This window comes from Neofelis nebulosa, chromosome 7 (genome assembly GCF_028018385.1).
Source record: "Neofelis nebulosa isolate mNeoNeb1 chromosome 7, mNeoNeb1.pri, whole genome shotgun sequence".
Taxonomy (NCBI): Eukaryota; Metazoa; Chordata; class Mammalia; order Carnivora; family Felidae; genus Neofelis; species Neofelis nebulosa.
Genome location: NC_080788.1, coordinates 136,876,002 through 136,887,245, shown reverse-complemented (window position 1 = coordinate 136,887,245; position 11,244 = coordinate 136,876,002). Strand labels below are relative to the sequence as shown.

The 11,244-nt window shown below is 42.2% G+C and overlaps 1 long non-coding RNA gene across 1 annotated transcript; it reads right to left on the bottom strand.

Moving 5' to 3' along the window:
• Window positions 1–8,228: 8,228 nt before the first annotated feature.
• LOC131518270 (uncharacterized) lies at window positions 8,229–9,904 on the bottom strand. The gene is made up of 2 exons (XR_009264984.1): window positions 8,877–9,904; window positions 8,229–8,489 (listed from the first exon to the last, which is right to left on the bottom strand). It is a non-coding gene; the product is annotated as an uncharacterized LOC131518270 (long non-coding RNA).
• Window positions 9,905–11,244: the final 1,340 nt, after the last annotated feature.

Sequence of the window (11,244 nt, the reverse complement as noted above, 5' to 3'; positions counted from 1 at the left end):
AACAGAGCTGAATGTTAAATACTAGGACAACTCTGTCTTAATAAGTTCTAGAATCAGGCAAGATCGTCTCAAAGAAACTATCATTCAGAAGAAAAAGTGGGATCTCCTACAAATCAAAAGTGTAGTTGAAGAGAATGAATGGAAGAAATTGAATTCATTTCCTTGCGGTGCCCCAAGTGAGTTAAGATTTCCTAATAAACTGGATACGCTAACATCTCAGAGTGTTTACCTCCCCCAGATGTAAAAATATAAGCTCCTTGTGGGGAGTGACTCCCCTTCTGTGTCTCCCACCTGACTAGCATCACACAGCTGTTTCTTCCACCCTATTCTTCTGCTTCATAGCATTTACACAAGAGTGGTTACGTGAAGGAGGGCAGGGAGTGTCTGTCTTGTCTGTGGCTGTATCGTCAGAGCCTAGGAAAGTACAGAGCATGGTGGATGGTCTGATGTATTGAGTAACGAATGAATAATAATGTACGAGTTGAGACAGCATGGGAAAGAGGCAGAAATGGGATGATCTGGATTCTCACGTGGCTATCGATTAGTTTCAAGTGTCTTAATCTCTGACTCTCAATTTTACCAGAAAATAATTGTATCAGACTATAATGAACTAGAATATATTTAGGCTGAACGTAAGAAGACCTTTGTTCTGATCATAGTTTTATTCCTAGCTGTGTGAGCTTCGGCAGACTGTCCCACTTCCCAGGCTTCATTTTTGAGATGAATAATTGAACCGGGATTGGTGGTCCTAAGTTTGCAACCTCAATTAATTGCTTTTGTTTTGTTTGTTTTGTTTGGGCCATAAGCCAAATGTTTAATTGAAAATCCCACAAACATACACTCATGTTGTGTTAACGAGAGTGTGGAGAAATAGATATTCTTACATATTATTAACAGAAATGTAAATTGATACAACTTCTATGGGGGGAGGCAATGTGGAAATGCATGTCAAAATTGAAAATGCATGAACCACTTATAGAGTTTGATATCCACCTGGGAAAAAAATGAATCTGGGGGCACCTGGGTGGCTCAGTTGGTTGAGCATCGACTCTTGATATCGGTTCAGGTCATGATCCCAGGGTCGTGGGATGGAGCTCCACATCAAGCTCTGTGCTGAACATGAACCTGCTTAAGATTCTCTCTCTCTCTCTCTCTCTCTCTCTCTCTCTCTCTCCCTCTGCCCCTCCCCTGCTCATGCTTGCGGGGGCACATGAGTGCACACATGCATGCATGTACACTCTCTTCCAAAAAAAAAATAATAATAATGAATCTTATCCCCTTTCTTTTTTTATTTAAAAAAATGTTTTTAATGTTTATTTATTTTTGACAGAGACAGAGACAGAGTGTGAGCAGGGGAGGGGCAGAGAGAGAGGGAGACACAGAATCCAAAGCAGGCTCCAGGCTCTGAACTGCCAGCACAGAGCCCGATGCGGGGCTCAAACTCACAAACTGACCTGTGAGATCATAACCTGAGCCGAAGTTGGATGCTTAACTGACTGAGCCACCCAGGCGCCCCATTTTAAAAAAAAATTTTAATGTTTATTTTTGAAGGAAAGAGAAAGAGACACAGTGTGAGTGGGGGAGGGGCAGACAGAGAGGGAGACACAGAATCTGAAGCAGGCTCTGAGCTATCAGCACAGAGCCTGATGAACTCACAAGCTGTGAGATCATGACCTGAGCCCAAGTCAGACGCTTAACCAACTGAGCCACCCACGTGCCCCTCTTATCCCCTTTCTATAGACCGAAAGTTTGTGTACCCCCCAAATTCATATATTGAACTTATTTTTTTAATGTTTATTTTGAGAGATAGAGCACAGCAGGGGAAGGGGCAGAGAGAGAGAATGAGAGAGAGAGAGAATGAGAGAGAGAGAATGAGAGAGAGAGAGAGAGAGAGAGAGAGAGAGAGAGAGACTGAGCTGTCAGCACAGAGCCTGATGCAGGGATTGAACTCAAACTGTGAGATCATGACCTGAGCAGAAATCAGAAGCTCAACGGACTGAGCCACCCAGGCCCCCATATATTGAAATTCTGATCCCTAATGTGATGGTATTTGGAGGTGGGGCCTTTAGGTGATGAGAGCAGAGCCCTCATGAATGGAATTATTGACCTTATAAAACAGTCCCCTTGCCCCTTCCACCATGTAAGATTATAGTAAGAAGATAACCACCTATGAACCGAGACCAGATTCTCACCAGACACTGAATCTACTAGCGCCTGGACCTTAGGCTTCCCAGCCTTCAAAACTGTCAAGAGTAAATTTCTGTTTTTTATAAGCCACCCAATCTTAGTTTCTTTGTTATAGCAGCCCAAATGGACTAAGACACTCCTACTTTTAAAATCAGTTCCAAAAGGGGCACCTGGGTGGCTCAGTTGGTTAAGCATATGACTTTGGCTCAGGTCATGATCTTGCAGTTTGTGGTTTGGAGCCCTGCATCGGGTTCTGGTTCAGATTCTGTGTCTCCCTCTCTCTCTACCCTCCCCTGCTCATGCTCTATCTCTCACTCTCTCTAAAAAATAAACATAAATAAATAAATAAATAAATAATCAGTTACAGAATAGATCAAACTGTGAAATGGAAAATAATAAAGCTTCTACAAGAAAACAGAACATCTTTATGATCTTGAGGCAGACAAAAAAACCCTTTATAAGACACACACACAAAATACTAACTATGAAAGAAAATACTGATAACTTGGGCTTTGTTAAAATTAAGAATTTCTTTTCATCAAACATTAAGAGGGCAAAAAGATAGCCAAAGATTAGGAGGAGATATTTACAACACATATATTTGAAAAAGATTTGTATCCCACAATACGTAAAGCTCTCTTACAAACCAATAAAAAGGAGCAATCGACCTAACAAAAACGGACTAATCTCTTAAATAAGCACTTCGCAAGAGAAAATATATAATTGGCCAAAAGCACATGAAAAAGCTATTAGTCATCAGAAAAATCACAGTGAAATATCTTTATACAGCCGCTAGAATGGTTAAAGTGTAAAACGATGGACAATATCAAGTACTGATGAATTAATGGAGTTGCTAGAACACGCAGGCATTTCTGACAGGAGCGTAAGTGATAGAAGCTCTTTGGAAAACTTGGCCTCTGTTTATTAAAGCTAAACATAGGTCTGTCACCAGCTAGACCCCAACACTTGACCTTTACTGCCCACCTGCTGGTTCTGACCTTTGTCTTACACTTTTCCGTAAACTTCTTTCTGGCTTACTTCTAAACTCAGGCAAATGAAAGCTGAAACCACCCCTCAGGTGGTAGTGACCGCCATGATAAGACCTCCCGCTGGCCAAGACCACCCAGGCCTTTCGAACTAAACCCCCGACTCATGCCTACTGAGAGGGACCACGGAGTGGCCCCTGGAATGATTGGCAATTACTTTTACCTTATTAGAATACTAAAATCTCCCCCCCAAGGAGGAAGCCTCAGTCTCATTTACATAACATGCAATGTGTGTGTGGGCATGTTTCCTTAAGTCACGTGCGTGACCTTATGCCTACCTCTACATACAATGACAAGTCTTCCCTACCTAAATATTCATCCCAACCCTAAATAAAAGGCACCCATTCACTTTCTGTCAGGGAGTCAGTCACGGCTTTGGAAGCTATTCCCTATGACCCCCTTCTTGGCTGCAAATAAAGTTTACTTTGTGCGCCAACCCCACCTGGTGTATCTGTGACTCACCAAGGAGCAAACACACGTCGGTTCGGTTACAGGTCTAGTCTATAATCTGGTGAAAAACACGTACAATGAAAACCGGGAAACTATAACTACGCGCCACAACATGGATGAATCAGACAGAGTTGTGTTAAAGACGTGGTGTTGAGTTAAAAGAAGCCAGTCCAAAGACTACATATTTATAATTCCATTTCTATGAAGATCAAGGAGAGGCAAAGCTAACCTCTGATTACAGAAGTTATAATAATAGTTACCTTGGGCGAGGGGGCCAGGTATTGACTAGGAGTGGTGGGGATGGAAGTTCCCAGGGTGCTGATAATGTCTGCATCTGGAGTTTGGCGTTGAGAATACGTGTGGATACACATGTAGATAGTCTTCATTAAACACTGTGCACTTGTTAATTTTTCTTGCATATATGTTATATCTCAATTAAAACAATTTAAAAAAATACACATACTTGGGGCACCTGGGTGGCTCAGTTGGTTGAGCATCTGACTTCGGCTCAGGTCATGATCTCACAGTCTATGAGTTCGAGCCCCGCGTTGGGCTCTGTGCTGAGAGCTCAGAGCCTGGAGCCTGCTTCGGATTCTGTGTCTCCCTCTCTCTCTGCCCCTCCCCCACTCATGCTCTGTCTCTCTCTGTCTCCCAAAAATAAAGATTAAAAAAATTTTGAAAAAATATTACTACCTCAGACCACACATAAAGATGTCACGGGCACCTGGGTGGCTCAGTCAGTTGAGCATCCAACTTCGACTGAGGTCATGATCTCAGGGCTCGCAAGTTTGAGCCCCACATCAGGCTCTGTGCTGACAGCCCAGAGCCTGGAGCCTACTTCAGATTCTGTCTCTCTCTCTCTGCTCCTCCCCTGCTCACACTCTGTCTCTCTCTCAAAAATAAATAAAGATTAAAACAATTTTTTAAAAAATACACATACTCTTTAGGAAGGTAATTCCACTTTTAGGAAATTATACCACAGATATGCTTACACACATGCAAAATGACATATACAGAGTTATTAATTACAATATTGCTTATATAATAGCAAATACTGGAAATAAGTTAAATGTCCATTGATTTAAAAATCTTGGTACATTCATCTGACAGAATGTTACACACCTGTTTTGAAAAACCACTCACACGAGGCTCCTGGGTGGCTCAGTCAGTTAAGCGTCCAACTTCAGCTCAGGTCATGATCTCACAGTTTGTGGGTTTGAGCCCCGCATTGGGCTTTGTGTTGACAGCTCAGAGCCTGGAGCCTGCTTCGGGTTCTGTCTCATTCGCTCTCTGCCCCTCCCCTACTCACGCTGTGTGTGTGTGTGTGTGTGTGTGTGTGTGTGTGTGTGTGTCTTTATGTCTCTCAAAAATAAATAAATGTACAAAAAGAAAAGAAAAACAAAAGAAAAACCACACACACATACAGAAGCTCTTAAGGAGCTGCGAGAGCTGAACAATGTATAAAAAATCTGAAAGGAAAAAAGTGTGTTCATATATGCTATCATTTGTATAAAATATCCTTTTGTGTGTGTGTGTGTGTGTGTATAAAATATCTTTTAAGGGTAGAATCTATCTCTTGAAGGTCACTTTCTTTGCCTCCTGGGAGGAACTTGCCTGGGCATCAGGGGTGAAAGGGTGATTTATTCTTTGATGAATCCTCTTTTTTTTATTTAAAAATAATTTTTTAATGTTTATTTATTTTTGAGACAGAGAGACACAGAGCATGAATGGAGGAGGGTCAGAGAGAGAGGGAGACACAGAATTCAAAGCAGTCTCTGAGCTGTCAGCACAGAGCCAGACGTGGGGCTCGAACTCACGGACCATGAGATCATGACCTGAGCCAAAGTCAGATGCTTAACTGACTGAGCCATCCAGGGGCCCCTCGATGAATCCTCTTTTGTATGTACCCTTTGTCCTCTGTGCCGTGAGAAACCATTATTTTGTGAAAATAAATAACATTAGAAAAAAGAAAATAAATAACATTAATTTTTTTAAACTTTGAGTACTGTAGGAGGCTACATGCACTCCCCAGGTCTTTGTGGTCCTGCCTCTTGGCATCACATGATATTCTTCATTTCCATCACCTGCCCAGCACCTAGGAATTTTGTGACCCTCACTTGAAAGGTCCTGTGTTCTTCAGCTCCCCGGTTCTGTGGTTCTACGTCCTTGTCGAAAAGATCTGAAGGATAAAATCTGTGCATTTTCATCTTCCAGCAGCAGGAGGCACTGAGTACTTAAAATATACATATGTCTATTTGTACGTATGTATATTCTGTCTGGATTGACAAGTAAAAGGAGGATTGCTGTGTTCTTTTGTTTATGGAGCACAGAATGTAATCTTTCTATGAACTGACCCTGAATGATGCACAGGAACTTCATGTTCCCATACTTTTTTGGAAGTTCCTTCAGATGTGACAGGCCAATTCTATTTTCCATGCCATCTGGAATGCTAAGCTGCTCTGAGCCCCTGATGAAACTTCCTAGGCCACCATCTGTGCCCCTCCTTAACCTGTCTCTGTCCCTGCTAAGAGGCCCCCAAACCCCATATGACTCTATGTCGGCAGCTGGGCCGGGTGGAGAAAAGGCTCTAAGTTGCTCTGGAAACAGCACATGCTTGGGCATCAACAAACAGCATTTTGTGCTTTACTTTGGCATCGTGGACAACTCTATCACTCAGGGCCTCAGGTTCCTTAGTTGTAAAATGGGTCATTAGTGGTTTTTAAAGTATATGGGAGTGATCATTATACATAGAATTCGTTCTTTAAAGGAATCCTATGTCTACAACCCATATATAAGATACATCAAAGTGGAGTAGTCCTGATTAAGGAGTGTGGATGAAGAGCGTAGGCATGGAAAAGAGGGTACCCAGATCCCCACCCAGTCATTCCCTGCACTCCATCAAGAATCTGCTGAGATAACCCAGAGGAGCCCTGAGGGAGTTAAATGTGTTTGCACTCAGCACCAAGTAATCTCCAAGTGCCTTCCAGCTCTGAGATGCTGGGATTCTGCGGACTCAGGAGAAACTTCCCCCTCCCTTAGCTAAATAGAAGAATTTCAGTTGAAGGCCTTTCCAAGAATAAAGATTATTACCAGAGATAAATTTTATCTGAGTGTCCTATGTATACGGCAGGGCAAACATCTAGTTACCTAACATCTGTGTTTTTTATTGCCTCATGAAGCACATTCCTTCCCTTGAAGTCCCGGGAACCCTGCCCTCCTCTCCTTACTTAGGATGGAAATACACACCTCATTTTGCCTGACTGTCTTTGGAATTCCCTTGTCTGCGTGGATTCCCCATACATATGCAATGAAACTTAATTTTCTCCTGTTAATTTCTCATGTCAAGTTGAATCTTAGCCCAGCCAGAAGGACCTTGTAAGGGACAGGAATTGCGTGCCTTCCCGACAGAACTGAATTGTGCATCTCCCTGAATTCACATGTTGAAGCCTGACCCCATTGTGACTGTACTTGGAGACAGAGCCTAGGAGAAGGTAGTGGAGGTCAAATGAAGCCATGAGTGGGGCCTGTTAAGTAGGATTCGTGGGCTTTGAGGAGATACCAGAAGGCTTTCCCCTCCCCGCTAAGTAAGAACACAGTGAGAAGACCCTATCCTGTTTCTCGTCCATTTACCTGCTGGATTTAGCATCTGTCCATGTTTCTTGACTGAATTAATTACTGCCGGTGATGATTTTATGATTCTATCACTCCTCCCACATTTACCAGGTACCATTCCACCACAGGAAGTGCTTTTCTCTCTTCTCACTTGCTGGATTCCTGTTTCAGGTGATGGAATGCAATCCGTTAGTCTCACTAACTAATTGCTTTCCAAATCGCCCTAGAATCTGGCTTCTTTGTCCCTTTGAGATGTCACCCTCAGTAGAGCACGTCCTTGCTTTCTGACACCACAGCATGTTTCAGGCTCAGTATATACCTCCTGTACCTCACTCCTAGAGTCAGTAACTTCTCCAAGGTTCCCTTGTTCATGTTGCCAGGGGGAAAAGAAGGCACTTAGAAACCAAGATCTGAGTGCTGAGTTTGTTCATTGTTACTTGCTGTCTATTTCTATATCCATCTTTTGTTTTGCAAACCATGAGTTTAGCAATGCCCCCAATTCCAATCCAACACCACAAGGTTCATTCTAGATTGATCCCTTTTAAGACTGGTTAACTCTCTTTCCTGATAATGAGAAGCCTGCTTCCCATTACCCATTACCCTCAACGTATTTATGTATTTGCTCAATCCCACTTCACGTACCTGATCTCCCAGTTCTGCTTTGCCACTGGCCAACTTAGCCACCTTCCCTTCTGAGGCCCCAACTGCCAGGCCACTGACCCGCTGGGCCTCTTGCCTTCTTTGAGCCCTGACTATTGCTGGGGCACCTCCAGACCTGGCTGTCTTCCTCACCTGAGACTGCCCAATCACTTTTCAGTGGGATTCTTAGGGAATGGAGCAAAGAAGGAACATGGGGAGCCCATATGAATATTTCACATAAATATAAAACAAAATTAAATTAAAAATAGAAATCTCTCAAATCAGAAGCGAAAATGAAATAAAATGTGTGTATTGAGTTGTGGCGTTACCACACAGACAGAAGCTATTTCAAGTGACTTTAAAACAAAATAATTTGGGGGCGCCTGGGTGGCTCAGTCGGTTACGCGTCCGACTTTGGCTCAGGTTATGATCTCGTGGTTTGTGAGTTCTAGCCCCGCGTCGGGATCTGTGCTGACAGCTCGGAGCCTGGAGCCTGCTTCGGATGCTGTGTCTCGCTCTCTCTCTGCCCCTCCCCTGCTCACGCTCTGTCTCTCTCTGTCTCAAAAATAAATAAAACATTAAAAAAAAATAATTTGACTGCACATTCTCATAGATACACACCCTAAGAACAAAAAAGAACTGCAAGAAAACTTAAACAGGTTTTAGTAATGATCCAGAAAGTCTACTCCTTAGTGTACCAGGAGTCATGAAAACATGTCCACACAAAACCTGTGCATGACTGTTTATAGCAGCACTATTCCTCATAGACGAATGGAAACAACACAAATATTCACCAACTGTTGAATGGATTAAAAATGTGGCATATCCATACAATGCAATATTATTCAGCCATAACGAGTATTGATACATGCTACAAGGCAGATGAACTTGAAAACATTCTGCTAAGTGCTTAACAAAATCTAGATACAAAAGAACACATACTGCCTGGAGCACCCGGGTGGCCCAGTCGGTTGAGCATCCGACTTCAGCTCAGGTCATGATCCCGTGGTTCGTGGGTTCGAGCCCTGTGTCGGGCTCTGTGCTGGCAGCTCAGAGCCTGGAGCCTGCTTCAGATTCTGTGTCTCCCTCTCTCTCTGCCACTTCCTCACTGGCACTCTGTCTTTCTCTATCAAAAATAAACAAACATTAAAAAGAACACACACACACATACTTTCTGATTCCATTACAGCTGACCCTCGATCAACACAGGTTTGAACTGTGCAGGGCCACTTCTACACAGATATATTTTTTTTTTATGAACAGTACAATACCATAAACTTATTTTCTCTTATGATTTTCTTAATAACATTTTTTTCTCTAGCTTACTTTATTATAAGAATACAATATACAATACATATAACAATAAAATACATGTTAAGCAACTCTTTCCGCTATCAGTAAGGATGCCAGTCAACAGTAGACTATTAGTTGTTGCGTTTTGGGGGAGTCAAAGCTTATACATGGAGTTTCAACCGCATGGGGCGTCAGTGCTCCTAACCCCTGCCTTGTTTCTTCAAGGGTCAAGTGTAAATGAAATGTACAGAATAGGAAAACATAGTAACAGGAAGCAGATTAGTGTTTGCAGGGCGTTGAGGTGGAGAATGGGGAGTGACTGCCAATGGGTATGGGGTTTCTTTCCCAGATGATGGAATTCTATCTAATTTTGGAATTAAATAATGGTGTTGGTTGTACAACTTTGTGAATATGGTGAAAACCATAGAGTTATATACTTTAAAAGAGTAAATTTTATGGGATGTGAATTGTACATCAATAACGCTGTTACTTAAAAAAGAGAGAGAGGTAACCAGGCATGGAGTGCTTCCTGAAGAAACATTCTCATCAAAAATGAGAATCTGACTCTTATTAAGCCTCCGGGGTGGAACATGTTAACACCATGGAGATATAATCAGCAAAATCCACAATGAGAGACATTCTATAAGACAAATTGATTTCCTCAAAACAAGCACATTTAAAAAAAATTTTAATGTTTATTTTTTTTTTAATTTTTTTTTTAACGTTTTTTATATTTATTTTGGAGACAGAGAGAGACAGAGCATGAACGGGGGAGGGTCAGAGAGAGGGAGACACAGAATCTGAAGCAGGCTCCAGGCTCTGAGCTGTCAGCACATAGCCCGACGAGGGGCTCGAACTCACGGACCGCAAGATCATGACCTGAGCCGAAGTCGGCCGCTTAACGACTGAGCCACCCAGGCGCCCCAATGTTTATTTTTGATAGAGAGAGAAAGTGCGAGTGGCGGAGGGGCTCGAACACACGAACAGCGGGGTAATGACCTGAGCCGAAGTCAGATGCTGAAGCAACTGAGCCACCCAGGCATCCCTCTCAACAAACACATTTCAAAATAAAAAACAAAACTATAACAGAAATGAGAGACACAGAGAGAGACCTATAGATTCCCATGTATCTATGTAGGGCTGTTACTTGGATATTGATTGAAACAAACAAAACCAAGAAAGTGAAAGAGAGAAAACAAGCAAGCAGGCAAGTGGGGAAATTTGAATAATGACTGGATTTTGGTGATATTGAGGAATTCTTTACTTAGGGTGGTAATAGTGTTAAGATTATGTTTCTTTTATGTTGGTGAAATAGGTCTGTATCTTGACATTTTTTATATATGAATCTATGCATGTGATGAGGTTACCCCTTCCCTGAAAAGAGGAAAGTAAGAGGCCCTGGGAGTTTATTCACATTAAGTATTCCTAAGAGAATGGATGTTGAATGTGTTCATATACTCTGCATAACTTTTCATTGAGTCAAGTTCTGTCTACTCATTTCTGAAAGCATGAAGGTTATCTAAGAGTCTTCTTTTTCGAATATAGTGCTTTGTTAGCCATTTATCACTTCCTGTTTTGATTTTTTATTTCTTCAGTCAGCAGTCTCACATTTAATCAAGTGCTTTGTTGCACAGGAAGAAAGAAAAAGAGGAACTCTGGCCTCCTACTAACTCTTTTCATTTTTGAGTTCACGTTAAATATTGTCTCTGTGTTTTGCTGAACATCACAAGCCAGTCTTACTATTTGTGCAGTTCAGGCCGGGTTTGGGGAAGTCATGGGTCCCAGGATACCAGCCAAAGATAATAGTGGCTTTTGCCAATGTCTTTTCACGCTCATTGGGAGCTGAAGATAGATGATATGAAAAGAGAGAGTACTGAAAGCATTTCCTTGATTTACTGAACCCTAAAATTAAAAAAAAAAAAAAGCTTTATAGGGGGGCCTGGGTGGCTCAGTCGGTTGAGCATCCGACTTCGTCTCAGGTCATGATCTCGTGGTTTGTGAGTTTAGGCCCCGCGTC